Here is a 14,619-nt window from a genome sequence, read left to right as displayed (position 1 = left end):
AGAGGAGGGCAAAGAAATGCTACTGAAAGGTGGAGAAGAGGAGGAGGAAGATGAACAAATGTACCTGGACAGCATGAGGTGCAGAACTGACAGAAAAAGTTGGTGGTCTTTGTGTATGAGGGCAAAATGTGTGTGTGTGTGTGCTGAACTTTAAGCTTTTTATTATTTTATTTTATTATTGTGTTACATATCACCATTTTAATTTGAACAGATTTTATAGGATAAACGCAACTGTTATGTCGGTGCTGCGGTGGTTGTCTTGTGAGAAGCCTGTCCTTCCCAGTGGACTGAGGCACACAGCTCAATAATTGTAGGAACAGAGGTAAACCCGCCACTCTGTAACGGGCTCAGTGTTGTGAATGGCAATGCAGGTTCCACCGAGAGTTGAACTCGGATTGCTGGATTCAGAGTCCAGAGTGCTCACCATTACACCATGGAACCACTGACAAGGTGCCAATATCTTGCTTTCACAGACATCTAGGAAAAATTATGGCTTCGAATGGAAACGTTGCATCATTTCATGCATTTGTATTTCTACATACATTAAAAAGATTTATAAAGAGCTGAGTGGTGAAGCGGCAGTGTGCTGGGCCCATAACCCCGAGGTTCCTTGGCCAGTATCATCCTCTGCTAAAGACACAGTGTGTTTTGTCATCCAACAGAGATGCAAAAGTCAAATAATGAGATTCAGTGATTCAACACATGACCAATTGAGAAGACGACGTTGACATTTTACAAACAATTTTAAACTCCTGTCATTTGTTTTCAGTGCCATTCATGGCCTGACTCCTTCCTAACACTGTGAGATTTTAACTATCCGTGAGCATGGCAGGACCTTGCTTTCCTCAGGTCAGCTTCTGTTGGAAGCATTCAAGTTCCACACAAACAGTGAGATGACTCTTTGTTTTTCTTTTTTTCTTCTGCTTTTGCTGCTCCCACACTGTGGAACAAACTGCCTTTGGCATTCGCGCCATGACTTATCTCCGATTTTTCAATGCAAAGCTGAAGATTGGCGTGTTTAGATTGACTGATGATTCTGGATAGGGTGGTCATATTTTTCAAGGGTGCACGTATGTTTTTCTTTGTATTTTAATTCCACTGACAGGTTTTACTAATCTGTGCCAATACTTCTTGGCCATCGTGTTTATTATGGTTTAAAAAAATTGACCACGCCCACTTTTGGTGTCTGTCTCTGTGGCGCAATAGGTCAGCGCGTTCGGCTGTTAACCGAAAGGTTGGTGGTTCAAGCCCACCCAGGGACGTTGGCCATTCTTCCTGCCAGGTTTCAAGGTCTTGGCATTGACTCACTATCAGCAGTCTGCCTTCATGTGACACTTTTCTCCGGTTGGACCTTCTTCCATCATTTCAACAGATGAAATCATTTCATCTCTCTTTCTCTTCAACTTCATGTCGCACTGACAACTGCAGTCAACACTCTCCTTGGATTGCTGGCTTATTAGCATTGTGAAACCTTTGCTGACAATTTCAAAGTCCATGAATGACATGCATTTACTGCCACATCTGCCAATCTTGTCAAGCTGACACCACAAACTAATCAATCCGTTTTGAGAATGGACAAAGCCTCTTCCGAGACATGTGACGAAGCCCACTTGAACCAAAACAGTGACATTCAACACATTCAATGTGCAACTTCAGATAGTACAGGCAAATGTAGCACGTGGGATTGAAGACACAACAAATGATTGTGACAGCGACCTGAGAGTCACTGCCGATGTGTGGACCAAAGGAAGATCTTGAGGTGTCTTGTCATGTCATCATCCAAGCTGTGAAATTAAATCATGGAACCTGTGGACAGGCCAACTGCCAGGCGTCCACCCTGGTCTCCACATTGCGGTCGCTGGAACAAGAACAAGTTTGGGCGTTAGTCTACCAAATGAAAGCTTTTGACCGGTGGAGAGACTCGCTGTCACAGCACCTTCATGGTCGCTACTGGATGGAATCGTTAAAAATCAATATAGTTGGGCTCTTTTCTGCTGCTCTCTCTAGCAAAAAGACACTAGTTGGTGCGACAGGAAACTGAGCGCAACTCCTCAGGAGCAGTGAAATGCCCAAAGACAAGACAATAAATGAACTCTCCAGAGTACAAGCTGATCCAGAACCTAAGCAGAAGTTCAGCAATACTGACGACATGGTACAGAGACTCCTGGAAGGGTGCCATCCAATCCCTGCACTGTTGTCAGATCCTCAGGCAGCTGAAAGCGGTTATGACCAGTCAGATTTGAGGTGTGATTGGTTTCTTGTGCTGGAGGAGGTGTAGCAATGTGAAACAGTTCTCAATGACCCACTTTACAGGAAACTTGGTCACATTTCACACGTGCATTCAGGCCGAGTTGTGTTTTAGCTGACAACAAATGCTTCAGTACTACCTACAGGTGGTGAGGGGAGCTTCAACTGGTTTCTGTCTTTTGGAAGAGGAATGTGAATTGTGAAACGCCTTTTTGACCTTGACCACATGCTCTGCAGAAGTGATTCCAAGTCATTTGCCAGTAAGTCACTTCCCAAGGTGGGCTTGGTCCACCAGTATTTTAAGTTAACGGCCACACGCTCTCACCAATTTTCGCCACAGACACAGCGACTCTTACATGCGAGCGTGGCTTCAAATTTCAGTCAAATAGAAAGTCAATTGTGACAGTACTACAGTTTGTCTTGTGAGAAGCCTGTCCTTCCCAGTGGACTGAGGCACACAGCTCAGTAACTGTAGGAACAGAGGTAAACCCGCCACTCTGTGACGGGCTTAGTGTTGTGAATGGCAATTCAGGTTCCACCGAGAGTTGAACTCGGATTGCTGGATTCAGAGTCCAGAGTGCTCACCATTACACCATGGAACCACTGACAGGGTGCCAATATCTTGCTTTCACAGACATCTAGGAAAAATTATGGCTTCAACTGGAAACGTTGCATCATTTCATGCATTTGTATTTCTACATACATTAAAAAGATTTATAAAGAGCTGAGTGGTGAAGCGGCAGTGTGCTGGGCCCATAACCCCGAGGTTCCTTGGCCAGTATCATCCTCTGCTAAAGACACAATGTGTTTTGTCATCCAACAGAGATGCAAAAGTCAAATAATGAGATTCAGTGATTCAACACATGACCAATTGAGAAGACGACGTTGACATTTTACAAACAATTTTAAACTCCTGTCATTTGTTTTCAGTGCCATTCATGGCCTGACTCCTTCCTAACACTGTGAGATTTTAACTATCCGTGAGCATGGCAGGACCTTGCTTTCCTCAGGTCAGCTTCTGTTGGAAGCATTCAAGTTCCACACAAACAGTGAGATGACTCTTTGTTTTTCTTTTTTTCTTCTGCTTTTGCTGCTCCCACACTGTGGAACAAACTGCCTTTGGCATTTGCGCCATGACTTATCTCCGATTTTTCAATGCAAAGCTGAAGATTGGCGTGTTTAGATTGACTGATGATTCTGGATAGGGTGGTCATATTTTTCAAGGGTGCACGTATGTTTTTCTTTGTATTTTAATTCCACTGACAGGTTTTACTAATCTGTGCCAATACTTCTTGGCCATCGTGTTTATTATGGTTTAAAAAAATTGACCACGCCCACTTTTGGTGTCTGTCTCTGTGGCGCAATAGGTCAGCGCGTTCGGCTGTTAACCGAAAGGTTGGTGGTTCAAGCCCACCCAGGGACGTTGGCCATTCTTCCTGCCAGGTTTCAAGGTCTTGGCATTGACTCACTATCAGCAGTCTGCCCTCATGTGACACTTTTCTCCGGTTGGACCTTCTTCCATCATTTCAACAGATGAAATCATTTCATCTCTCTTTCTCTTCAACTTCATGTCGCACTGACAACTGCAGTCAACACTCTCCTTGGATTACTGGCTTATTAGCATTGTGAAACCTTTGCTGACAATTTCAAAGTCCATGAATGACATGCATTTACTGCCACATCTGCCAATCTTGTCAAGCTGACACCACAAACTAATCAAACCATTTTGAGAATGGACAAAGCCTCTTCCGAGACATGTGACGAAGCCCACTTGAACCAAAACAGTGACATTCAACACATTCAATGTGCAACTTCAGATAGTACAGGCAAATGTAGCACGTGGGATTGAAGACACAACAAATGATTGTGACAGCGACCTGAGAGTCACTGCCGATGTGTGGACCAAAGGAAGATCTTGAGGTGTCTTGTCATGTCATCATCCAAGCTGTGAAATTAAATCATGGAACCTGTGGACAGGCCAACTGCCAGGCGTCCACCCTGGTCTCCACATTGCGGTCGCTGGAACAAGAACAAGTTTGGGCGTTAGTCTACCAAATGAAAGCTTTTGACCGGTGGAGAGACTCGCTGTCACAGCACCTTCATGGTCGCTACTGGGTGGAATCGTTAAAAATCAATATAGTTGGGCTCTTTTCTGCTGCTCTCTCTAGCAAAAAGACACTAGTTGGTGTGACAGGAAACTGAGCGCAACTCCTCAGGAGCAGTGAAATGCCCAAAGACAAGACAATAAATGAACTCTCCAGAGTACAAGCTGATCCAGAACCTAAGCAGAAGTTCAGCAACACTGACGACATGGTACAGAGACTCCTGGAAGGGTGCCATCCAATCCCTGCACTGTTGTCAGATCCTCAGGCAGCTGAAAGCGGTTATGACCAGTCAGATTTGAGGTGTGATTGGTTTCTTGTGCTGGAGGAGGTGTAGCAATGTGAAACAGTTCTCAATGACCCACTTTACAGGAAACTTGGTCACATTTCACACGTGCATTCAGGCCGAGTTGTGTTTTAGCTGACAACAAATGCTTCAGTACTACCTACAGGTGGTGAGGGGAGCTTCAACTGGTTTCTGTCTTTTGGAAGAGGAATGTGAATTGTGAAACGCCTTTTTGACCTTGACCACATGCTCTGCAGAAGTGATTCCAAGTCATTTGCCAGTAAGTCACTTCCCAAGGTGGGCTTGGTCCACCAGTATTTTAAGTTAACGGCCACACGCTCTCACCAATTTTCGCCACAGACACAGCGACTCTTACATGCGAGCGTGGCTTCAAATTTCAGTCAAATAGAAAGTCAATTGTGACAGTACTACAGTTTGTCTTGTGAGAAGCCTGTCCTTCCCAGTGGACTGAGGCACACAGCTCAGTAACTGTAGGAACAGAGGTAAACCCGCCACTCTGTGACGGGCTTAGTGTTGTGAATGGCAATTCAGGTTCCACCGAGAGTTGAACTCGGATTGCTGGATTCAGAGTCCAGAGTGCTCACCATTACACCATGGAACCACTGACAGGGTGCCAATATCTTGCTTTCACAGACATCTAGGAAAAATTATGGCTTCAACTGGAAACGTTGCATCATTTCATGCATTTGTATTTCTACATACATTAAAAAGATTTATAAAGAGCTGAGTGGTGAAGCGGCAGTGTGCTGGGCCCATAACCCCGAGGTTCCTTGGCCAGTATCATCCTCTGCTAAAGACACAATGTGTTTTGTCATCCAACAGAGATGCAAAAGTCAAATAATGAGATTCAGTGATTCAACACATGACCAATTGAGAAGACGACGTTGACATTTTACAAACAATTTTAAACTCCTGTCATTTGTTTTCAGTGCCATTCATGGCCTGACTCCTTCCTAACACTGTGAGATTTTAACTATCCATGAGCATGGCAGGACCTTGCTTTCCTCAGGTCAGCTTCTGTTGGAAGCATTCAAGTTCCACACAAACAGTGAGATGACTCTTTGTTTTTCTTTTTTTCTTCTGCTTTTGCTGCTCCCACACTGTGGAACAAACTGCCTTTGGCATTTGCGCCATGACTTATCTCCGATTTTTCAATGCAAAGCTGAAGATTGGCGTGTTTAGATTGACTGATGATTCTGGATAGGGTGGTCATATTTTTCAAGGGTGCACGTATGTTTTTCTTTGTATTTTAATTCCACTGACAGGTTTTACTAATCTGTGCCAATACTTCTTGGCCATCGTGTTTATTATGGTTTAAAAAAATTGACCACGCCCACTTTTGGTGTCTGTCTCTGTGGCGCAATAGGTCAGCGCGTTCGGCTGTTAACCGAAAGGTTGGTGGTTCAAGCCCACCCAGGGACGTTGGCCATTCTTCCTGCCAGGTTTCAAGGTCTTGGCATTGACTCACTATCAGCAGTCTGCCCTCATGTGACACTTTTCTCCGGTTGGACCTTCTTCCATCATTTCAACAGATGAAATGATTTCATCTCTCTTTCTCTTCAACTTCATGTCGCACTGACAACTGCAGTCAACACTCTCCTTGGATTACTGGCTTATTAGCATTGTGAAACCTTTGCTGACAATTTCAAAGTCCATGAATGACATGCATTTACTGCCACATCTGCCAATCTTGTCAAGCTGACACCACAAACTAATCAAACCATTTTGAGAATGGACAAAGCCTCTTCCGAGACATGTGACGAAGCCCACTTGAACCAAAACAGTGACATTCAACACATTCAATGTGCAACTTCAGATAGTACAGGCAAATGTAGCACGTGGGATTGAAGACACAACAAATGATTGTGACAGCGACCTGAGAGTCACTGCCGATGTGTGGACCAAAGGAAGATCTTGAGGTGTCTTGTCATGTCATCATCCAAGCTGTGAAATTAAATCATGGAACCTGTGGACAGGCCAACTGCCAGGCGTCCACCCTGGTCTCCACATTGCGGTCGCTGGAACAAGAACAAGTTTGGGCGTTAGTCTACCAAATGAAAGCTTTTGACCGGTGGAGAGACTCGCTGTCACAGCACCTTCATGGTCGCTACTGGGTGGAATCGTTAAAAATCAATATAGTTGGGCTCTTTTCTGCTGCTCTCTCTAGCAAAAAGACACTAGTTGGTGTGACAGGAAACTGAGCGCAACTCCTCAGGAGCAGTGAAATGCCCAAAGACAAGACAATAAATGAACTCTCCAGAGTACAAGCTGATCCAGAACCTAAGCAGAAGTTCAGCAACACTGACGACATGGTACAGAGACTCCTGGAAGGGTGCCATCCAATCCCTGCACTGTTGTCAGATCCTCAGGCAGCTGAAAGCGGTTATGACCAGTCAGATTTGAGGTGTGATTGGTTTCTTGTGCTGGAGGAGGTGTAGCAATGTGAAACAGTTCTCAATGACCCACTTTACAGGAAACTTGGTCACATTTCACACGTGCATTCAGGCCGAGTTGTGTTTTAGCTGACAACAAATGCTTCAGTACTACCTACAGGTGGTGAGGGGAGCTTCAACTGGTTTCTGTCTTTTGGAAGAGGAATGTGAATTGTGAAACGCCTTTTTGACCTTGACCACATGCTCTGCAGAAGTGATTCCAAGTCATTTGCCAGTAAGTCACTTCCCAAGGTGGGCTTGGTCCACCAGTATTTTAAGTTAACGGCCACACGCTCTCACCAATTTTCGCCACAGACACAGCGACTCTTACATGCGAGCGTGGCTTCAAATTTCAGTCAAATAGAAAGTCAATTGTGACAGTACTACAGTTTGTCTTGTGAGAAGCCTGTCCTTCCCAGTGGACTGAGGCACACAGCTCAATAACTGTAGGAACAGAGGTAAACCCGCCACTCTGTGACGGGCTTAGTGTTGTGAATGGCAATTCAGGTTCCACCGAGAGTTGAACTCGGATTGCTGGATTCAGAGTCCAGAGTGCTCACCATTACACCATGGAACCACTGACAAGGTGCCAATATCTTGCTTTCACAGACATCTAGGAAAAATTATGGCTTCAACTGGAAACGTTGCATCATTTCATGCATTTGTATTTCTACATACATTAAAAAGATTTATAAAGAGCTGAGTGGTGAAGCGGCAGTGCGCTGGGCCCATAACCCCGAGGTTCCTTGGCCAGTATCATCCTCTGCTAAAGACACAGTGTGTTTTGTCATCCAACAGAGATGCAAAAGTCAAATAATGAGATTCAGTGATTCAACACATGACCAATTGAGAAGACGACGTTGACATTTTACAAACAATTTTAAACTCCTGTCATTTGTTTTCAGTGCCATTCATGGCCTGACTCCTTCCTAACACTGTGAGATTTTAACTATCCGTGAGCATGGCAGGACCTTGCTTTCCTCAGGTCAGCTTCTGTTGGAAGCATTCAAGTTCCACACAAACAGTGAGATGACTCTTTGTTTTTCTTTTTTTCTTCTGCTTTTGCTGCTCCCACACTGTGGAACAAACTGCCTTTGGCATTCGCGCCATGACTTATCTCCGATTTTTCAATGCAAAGCTGAAGATATGCGTGTTTAGATTGACTGATGATTCTGGATAGGGTGGTCATGTTTTTCAAGGGTGCACGTATGTTTTTCTTTGTATTTTAATTCCACTGACAGGTTTTACTAATCTGTGCCAATACTTCTTGGCCATCGTGTTTATTATGGTTTAAAAAAATTGACCACGCCCACTTTTGGTGTCTGTCTCTGTGGCGCAATAGGTCAGCGCGTTCGGCTGTTAACCGAAAGGTTGGTGGTTCAAGCCCACCCAGGGACGTTGGCCATTCTTCCTGCCAGGTTTCAAGGTCTTGGCATTGACTCACTATCAGCAGTCTGCCTTCATGTGACACTTTTCTCCGGTTGGACCTTCTTCCATCATTTCAACAGATGAAATCATTTCATCTCTCTTTCTCTTCGACTTCATGTCGCACTGACAACTGCAGTCAACACTCTCCTTGGATTGCTGGCTTATTAGCATTGTGAAACCTTTGCTGACAATTTCAAAGTCCATGAATGACATGCATTTACTGCCACATCTGCCAATCTTGTCAAGCTGACACCACAAACTAATCAATCCGTTTTGAGAATGGACAAAGCCTCTTCCGAGACATGTGACGAAGCCCACTTGAACCAAAACAGTGACATTCAACACATTCAATGTGCAACTTCAGATAGTACAGGCAAATGTAGCACGTGGGATTGAAGACACAACAAATGAGTGTGACAGCGACCTGAGAATCACTGCCGATGTGTGGACCAAAGGAAGATCTTGAGGTGTCGTGTCATGTCATCATCCAAGCTGTGAAATTAAATCATGGAACCTGTGGACAGGCCAACTGCCAGGCGTCCACCCTGGTCTCCACATTGCGGTCGCTGGAACAAGAACAAGTTTGGGCGTTAGTCTACCAAATGAAAGCTTTTGACCGGTGGAGAGACTCGCTGTCACAGCACCTTCATGGTCGCTACTGGGTGGAATCGTTAAAAATCAATATAGTTGGGCTCTTTTCTGCTGCTCTCTCTAGCAAAAAGACACTAGTTGGTGTGACAGGAAACTGAGCGCAACTCCTCAGGAGCAGTGAAATGCCCAAAGACAAGACAATAAATGAACTCTCCAGAGTACAAGCTGATCCAGAACCTAAGCAGAAGTTCAGCAACACTGACGACATGGTACAGAGACTCCTGGAAGGGTGCCATCCAATCCCTGCACTGTTGTCAGATCCTCAGGCAGCTGAAAGCGGTTATGACCAGTCAGATTTGAGGTGTGATTGGTTTCTTGTGCTGGAGGAGGTGTAGCAATGTGAAACAGTTCTCAATGACCCACTTTACAGGAAACTTGGTCACATTTCACACGTGCATTCAGGCCGAGTTGTGTTTTAGCTGACAACAAATGCTTCAGTACTACCTACAGGTGGTGAGGGGAGCTTCAACTGGTTTCTGTCTTTTGGAAGAGGAATGTGAATTGTGAAACGCCTTTTTGACCTTGACCACATGCTCTGCAGAAGTGATTCCAAGTCATTTGCCAGTAAGTCACTTCCCAAGGTGGGCTTGGTCCACCAGTATTTTAAGTTAACGGCCACACGCTCTCACCAATTTTCGCCACAGACACAGCGACTCTTACATGCGAGCGTGGCTTCAAATTTCAATCAAATAGAAAATCAATTGTGACAGTACTACAGTTTGTCTTGTGAGAAGCCTGTCCTTCCCAGTGGACTGAGGCACACAGCTCAATAACTGTAGGAACAGAGGTAAACCCGCCACTCTGTAACGGGCTCAGTGTTGTGAACGGCAATTCAGGTTCCACCGAGAGTTGAACTCGGATTGCTGGATTCAGAGTCCAGAGTGCTCACCATTACACCATGGAACCACTGACAAGGTGCCAATATCTTGCTTTCACAGACATCTAGGAAAAATTATGGCTTCAACTGGAAACGTTGCATCATTTCATGCATTTGTATTTCTACATACATTAAAAAGATTTATAAAGAGCTGAGTGGTGAAGCGGCAGTGCGCTGGGCCCATAACCCCGAGGTTCCTTGGCCAGTATCATCCTCTGCTAAAGACACAGTGTGTTTTGTCATCCAACAGAGATGCAAAAGTCAAATAATGAGATTCAGTGATTCAACACATGACCAATTGAGAAGACGACGTTGACATTTTACAAACAATTTTAAACTCCTGTCATTTGTTTTCAGTGCCATTCATGGCCTGACTCCTTCCTAACACTGTGAGATTTTAACTATCCGTGAGCATGGCAGGACCTTGCTTTCCTCAGGTCAGCTTCTGTTGGAAGCATTCAAGTTCCACACAAACAGTGAGATGACTCTTTGTTTTTCTTTTTTTCTTCTGCTTTTGCTGCTCCCACACTGTGGAACAAACTGCCTTTGGCATTCGCACCATGACTTATCTCCGATTTTTCAATGCAAAGCTGAAGATTGGCGTGTTTAGATTGACTGATGATTCTGGATAGGGTGGTCATATTTTTCAAGGGTGCACGTATGTTTTTCTTTGTATTTTAATTCCACTGACAGGTTTTACTAATCTGTGCCAATACTTCTTGGCCATCGTGTTTATTATGGTTTAAAAAAATTGACCACGCCCCCTTTTGGTGTCTGTCTCTGTGGCGCAATAGGTCAGCGCGTTCGGCTGTTAACCGAAAGGTTGGTGGTTCAAGCCCACCCAGGGACGTTGGCCATTCTTCCTGCCAGGTTTCAAGGTCTTGGCATTGACTCACTATCAGCAGTCTGCCTTCATGTGACACTTTTCTCCGGTTGGACCTTCTTCCATCATTTCAACAGATGAAATCATTTCATCTCTCTTTCTCTTCAACTTCATGTCGCACTGACAACTGCAGTCAACACTCTCCTTGGATTGCTGGCTTATTAGCATTGTGAAACCTTTGCTGACAATTTCAAAGTCCATGAATGACATGCATTTACTGCCACATCTGCCAATCTTGTCAAGCTGACGCCACAAACTAATCAATCCGTTTTGAGAATGGACAAAGCCTCTTCCGAGACATGTGACGAAGCCCACTTGAACCAAAACAGTGACATTCAACACATTCAATGTGCAACTTCAGATAGTACAGGCAAATGTAGCACGTGGGATTGAAGACACAACAAATGAGTGTGACAGCGACCTGAGAATCACTGCCGATGTGTGGACCAAAGGAAGATCTTGAGGTGTCTTGTCATGTCATCATCCAAGCTGTGAAATTAAATCATGGAACCTGCGGACAGGCCAACTGCCAGGCGTCCACCCTGGTCTCCACATTGCGGTCGCTGGAACAAGAACAAGTTTGGGCGTTAGTCTACCAAATGAAAGCTTTTGACCGGTGGAGAGACTCGCTGTCACAGCACCTTCATGGTCGCTACTGGGTGGAATCGTTAAAAATCAATATAGTTGGGCTCTTTTCTGCTGCTCTCTCTAGCAAAAAGACACTAGTTGGTGTGACAGGAAACTGAGCGCAACTCCTCAGGAGCAGTGAAATGCCCAAAGACAAGACAATAAATGAACTCTCCAGAGTACAAGCTGATCCAGAACCTAAGCAGAAGTTCAGCAACACTGACGACATGGTACAGAGACTCCTGGAAGGGTGCCATCCAATCCCTGCACTGTTGTCAGATCCTCAGGCAGCTGAAAGCGGTTATGACCAGTCAGATTTGAGGTGTGATTGGTTTCTTGTGCTGGAGGAGGTGTAGCAATGTGAAACAGTTCTCAATGACCCACTTTACAGGAAACTTGGTCACATTTCACACGTGCATTCAGGCCGAGTTGTGTTTTAGCTGACAACAAATGCTTCAGTACTACCTACAGGTGGTGAGGGGAGCTTCAACTGGTTTCTGTCTTTTGGAAGAGGAATGTGAATTGTGAAACGCCTTTTTGACCTTGACCACATGCTCTGCAGAAGTGATTCCAAGTCATTTGCCAGTAAGTCACTTCCCAAGGTGGGCTTGGTCCACCAGCTTTTCAGTTAACGGCCACACGCTCTCACCAATTTTCGCCACAGACACAGCGACTCTTACATGCGAGCGTGGCTTCAAATTTCAATCAAATAGAAAATCAATTGTGACAGTACTACAGTTTGTCTTGTGAGAAGCCTGTCCTTCCCAGTGGACTGAGGCACACAGCTCAATAACTGTAGGAACAGAGGTAAACCCGCCACTCTGTAACGGGCTCAGTGTTGTGAACGGCAATTCAGGTTCCACCGAGAGTTGAACTCGGATTGCTGGATTCAGAGTCCAGAGTGCTCACCATTACACCATGGAACCACTGACAAGGTGCCAATATCTTGCTTTCACAGACATCTAGGAAAAATTATGGCTTCAACTGGAAACGTTGCATCATTTCATGCATTTGTATTTCTACATACATTAAAAAGATTTATAAAGAGCTGAGTGGTGAAGCGGCAGTGCGCTGGGCCCATAACCCCGAGGTTCCTTGGCCAGTATCATCCTCTGCTAAAGACACAGTGTGTTTTGTCATCCAACAGAGATGCAAAAGTCAAATAATGAGATTCAGTGATTCAACACATGACCAATTGAGAAGACGACGTTGACATTTTACAAACAATTTTAAACTCCTGTCATTTGTTTTCAGTGCCATTCATGGCCTGACTCCTTCCTAACACTGTGAGATTTTAACTATCCGTGAGCATGGCAGGACCTTGCTTTCCTCAGGTCAGCTTCTGTTGGAAGCATTCAAGTTCCACACAAACAGTGAGATGACTCTTTGTTTTTCTTTTTTTCTTCTGCTTTTGCTGCTCCCACACTGTGGAACAAACTGCCTTTGGCATTCGCGCCATGACTTATCTCCGATTTTTCAATGCAAAGCTGAAGATTGGCGTGTTTAGATTGACTGATGATTCTGGATAGGGTGGTCATATTTTTCAAGGGTGCACGTATGTTTTTCTTTGTATTTTAATTCCACTGACAGGTTTTACTAATCTGTGCCAATACTTCTTGGCCATCGTGTTTATTATGGTTTAAAAAAATTGACCACGCCCCCTTTTGGTGTCTGTCTCTGTGGCGCAATAGGTCAGCGCGTTCGGCTGTTAACCGAAAGGTTGGTGGTTCAAGCCCACCCAGGGACGTTGGCCATTCTTCCTGCCAGGTTTCAAGGTCTTGGCATTGACTCACTATCAGCAGTCTGCCTTCATGTGACACTTTTCTCCGGTTGGACCTTCTTCCATCATTTCAACAGATGAAATCATTTCATCTCTCTTTCTCTTCAACTTCATGTCGCACTGACAACTGCAGTCAACACTCTCCTTGGATTGCTGGCTTATTAGCATTGTGAAACCTTTGCTGACAATTTCAAAGTCCATGAATGACATGCATTTACTGCCACATCTGCCAATCTTGTCAAGCTGACGCCACAAACTAATCAATCCGTTTTGAGAATGGACAAAGCCTCTTCCGAGACATGTGACGAAGCCCACTTGAACCAAAACAGTGACATTCAACACATTCAATGTGCAACTTCAGATAGTACAGGCAAATGTAGCACGTGGGATTGAAGACACAACAAATGAGTGTGACAGCGACCTGAGAATCACTGCCGATGTGTGGACCAAAGGAAGATCTTGAGGTGTCGTGTCATGTCATCATCCAAGCTGTGAAATTAAATCATGGAACCTGTGGACAGGCCAACTGCCAGGCGTCCACCCTGGTCTCCACATTGCGGTCGCTGGAACAAGAACAAGTTTGGGCGTTAGTCTACCAAATGAAAGCTTTTGACCGGTGGAGAGACTCGCTGTCACAGCACCTTCATGGTCGCTACTGGGTGGAATCGTTAAAAATCAATATAGTTGGGCTCTTTTCTGCTGCTCTCTCTAGCAAAAAGACACTAGTTGGTGTGACAGGAAACTGAGCGCAACTCCTCAGGAGCAGTGAAATGCCCAAAGACAAGACAATAAATGAACTCTCCAGAGTACAAGCTGATCCAGAACCTAAGCAGAAGTTCAGCAACACTGACGACATGGTACAGAGACTCCTGGAAGGGTGCCATCCAATCCCTGCACTGTTGTCAGATCCTCAGGCAGCTGAAAGCGGTTATGACCAGTCAGATTTGAGGTGTGATTGGTTTCTTGTGCTGGAGGAGGTGTAGCAATGTGAAACAGTTCTCAATGACCCACTTTACAGGAAACTTGGTCACATTTCACACGTGCATTCAGGCCGAGTTGTGTTTTAGCTGACAACAAATGCTTCAGTACTACCTACAGGTGGTGAGGGGAGCTTCAACTGGTTTCTGTCTTTTGGAAGAGGAATGTGAATTGTGAAACGCCTTTTTGACCTTGACCACATGCTCTGCAGAAGTGATTCCAAGTCATTTGCCAGTAAGTCACTTCCCAAGGTGGGCTTGGTCCACCAGTATTTTAAGTTAACGGCCACACGCTCTCACCAATTTTC

At 44.9% G+C, this 14,619-nt stretch overlaps 12 non-coding genes across 12 annotated transcripts; 6 read left to right on the top strand and 6 right to left on the bottom strand.

The window, feature by feature from the left end:
• Positions 1 to 369: 369 nt before the first annotated feature.
• Positions 370 to 441, bottom strand: trnaq-cug (transfer RNA glutamine (anticodon CUG)). The gene has a single exon. It is a non-coding gene; the product is annotated as a tRNA-Gln (tRNA).
• Positions 442 to 1,188: 747 nt separating this feature from the next.
• Positions 1,189 to 1,262, top strand: trnan-guu (transfer RNA asparagine (anticodon GUU)). The gene has a single exon. It is a non-coding gene; the product is annotated as a tRNA-Asn (tRNA).
• A 1,515-nt stretch (positions 1,263 to 2,777) lies between these two features.
• Positions 2,778 to 2,849, bottom strand: trnaq-cug (transfer RNA glutamine (anticodon CUG)). The gene has a single exon. It is a non-coding gene; the product is annotated as a tRNA-Gln (tRNA).
• A 747-nt stretch (positions 2,850 to 3,596) lies between these two features.
• Positions 3,597 to 3,670, top strand: trnan-guu (transfer RNA asparagine (anticodon GUU)). Its single transcript has one exon. It is a non-coding gene; the product is annotated as a tRNA-Asn (tRNA).
• A 1,515-nt stretch (positions 3,671 to 5,185) lies between these two features.
• trnaq-cug (transfer RNA glutamine (anticodon CUG)) lies at positions 5,186 to 5,257 on the bottom strand. The gene has a single exon. It is a non-coding gene; the product is annotated as a tRNA-Gln (tRNA).
• A 747-nt stretch (positions 5,258 to 6,004) lies between these two features.
• trnan-guu (transfer RNA asparagine (anticodon GUU)) lies at positions 6,005 to 6,078 on the top strand. The gene has a single exon. It is a non-coding gene; the product is annotated as a tRNA-Asn (tRNA).
• Positions 6,079 to 7,593: 1,515 nt separating this feature from the next.
• Positions 7,594 to 7,665, bottom strand: trnaq-cug (transfer RNA glutamine (anticodon CUG)). The gene has a single exon. It is a non-coding gene; the product is annotated as a tRNA-Gln (tRNA).
• Positions 7,666 to 8,412: 747 nt separating this feature from the next.
• trnan-guu (transfer RNA asparagine (anticodon GUU)) lies at positions 8,413 to 8,486 on the top strand. Its single transcript has one exon. It is a non-coding gene; the product is annotated as a tRNA-Asn (tRNA).
• Positions 8,487 to 10,001: 1,515 nt separating this feature from the next.
• Positions 10,002 to 10,073, bottom strand: trnaq-cug (transfer RNA glutamine (anticodon CUG)). The gene has a single exon. It is a non-coding gene; the product is annotated as a tRNA-Gln (tRNA).
• Positions 10,074 to 10,820: 747 nt separating this feature from the next.
• On the top strand, positions 10,821 to 10,894 carry trnan-guu (transfer RNA asparagine (anticodon GUU)). Its single transcript has one exon. It is a non-coding gene; the product is annotated as a tRNA-Asn (tRNA).
• Positions 10,895 to 12,408: 1,514 nt separating this feature from the next.
• Positions 12,409 to 12,480, bottom strand: trnaq-cug (transfer RNA glutamine (anticodon CUG)). The gene has a single exon. It is a non-coding gene; the product is annotated as a tRNA-Gln (tRNA).
• Positions 12,481 to 13,227: 747 nt separating this feature from the next.
• On the top strand, positions 13,228 to 13,301 carry trnan-guu (transfer RNA asparagine (anticodon GUU)). The gene has a single exon. It is a non-coding gene; the product is annotated as a tRNA-Asn (tRNA).
• The last annotated feature ends 1,318 nt before the right edge of the window (positions 13,302 to 14,619 follow it).

This window comes from Salarias fasciatus, chromosome 22 (assembly GCF_902148845.1).
Source record: "Salarias fasciatus chromosome 22, fSalaFa1.1, whole genome shotgun sequence".
Lineage (NCBI taxonomy): Eukaryota > Metazoa > Chordata > Actinopteri > Blenniiformes > Blenniidae > Salarias > Salarias fasciatus.
The sequence above is the reverse complement of the archived record's forward strand: the minus strand, read 5'-3'. Positions and strand labels throughout refer to the sequence as shown.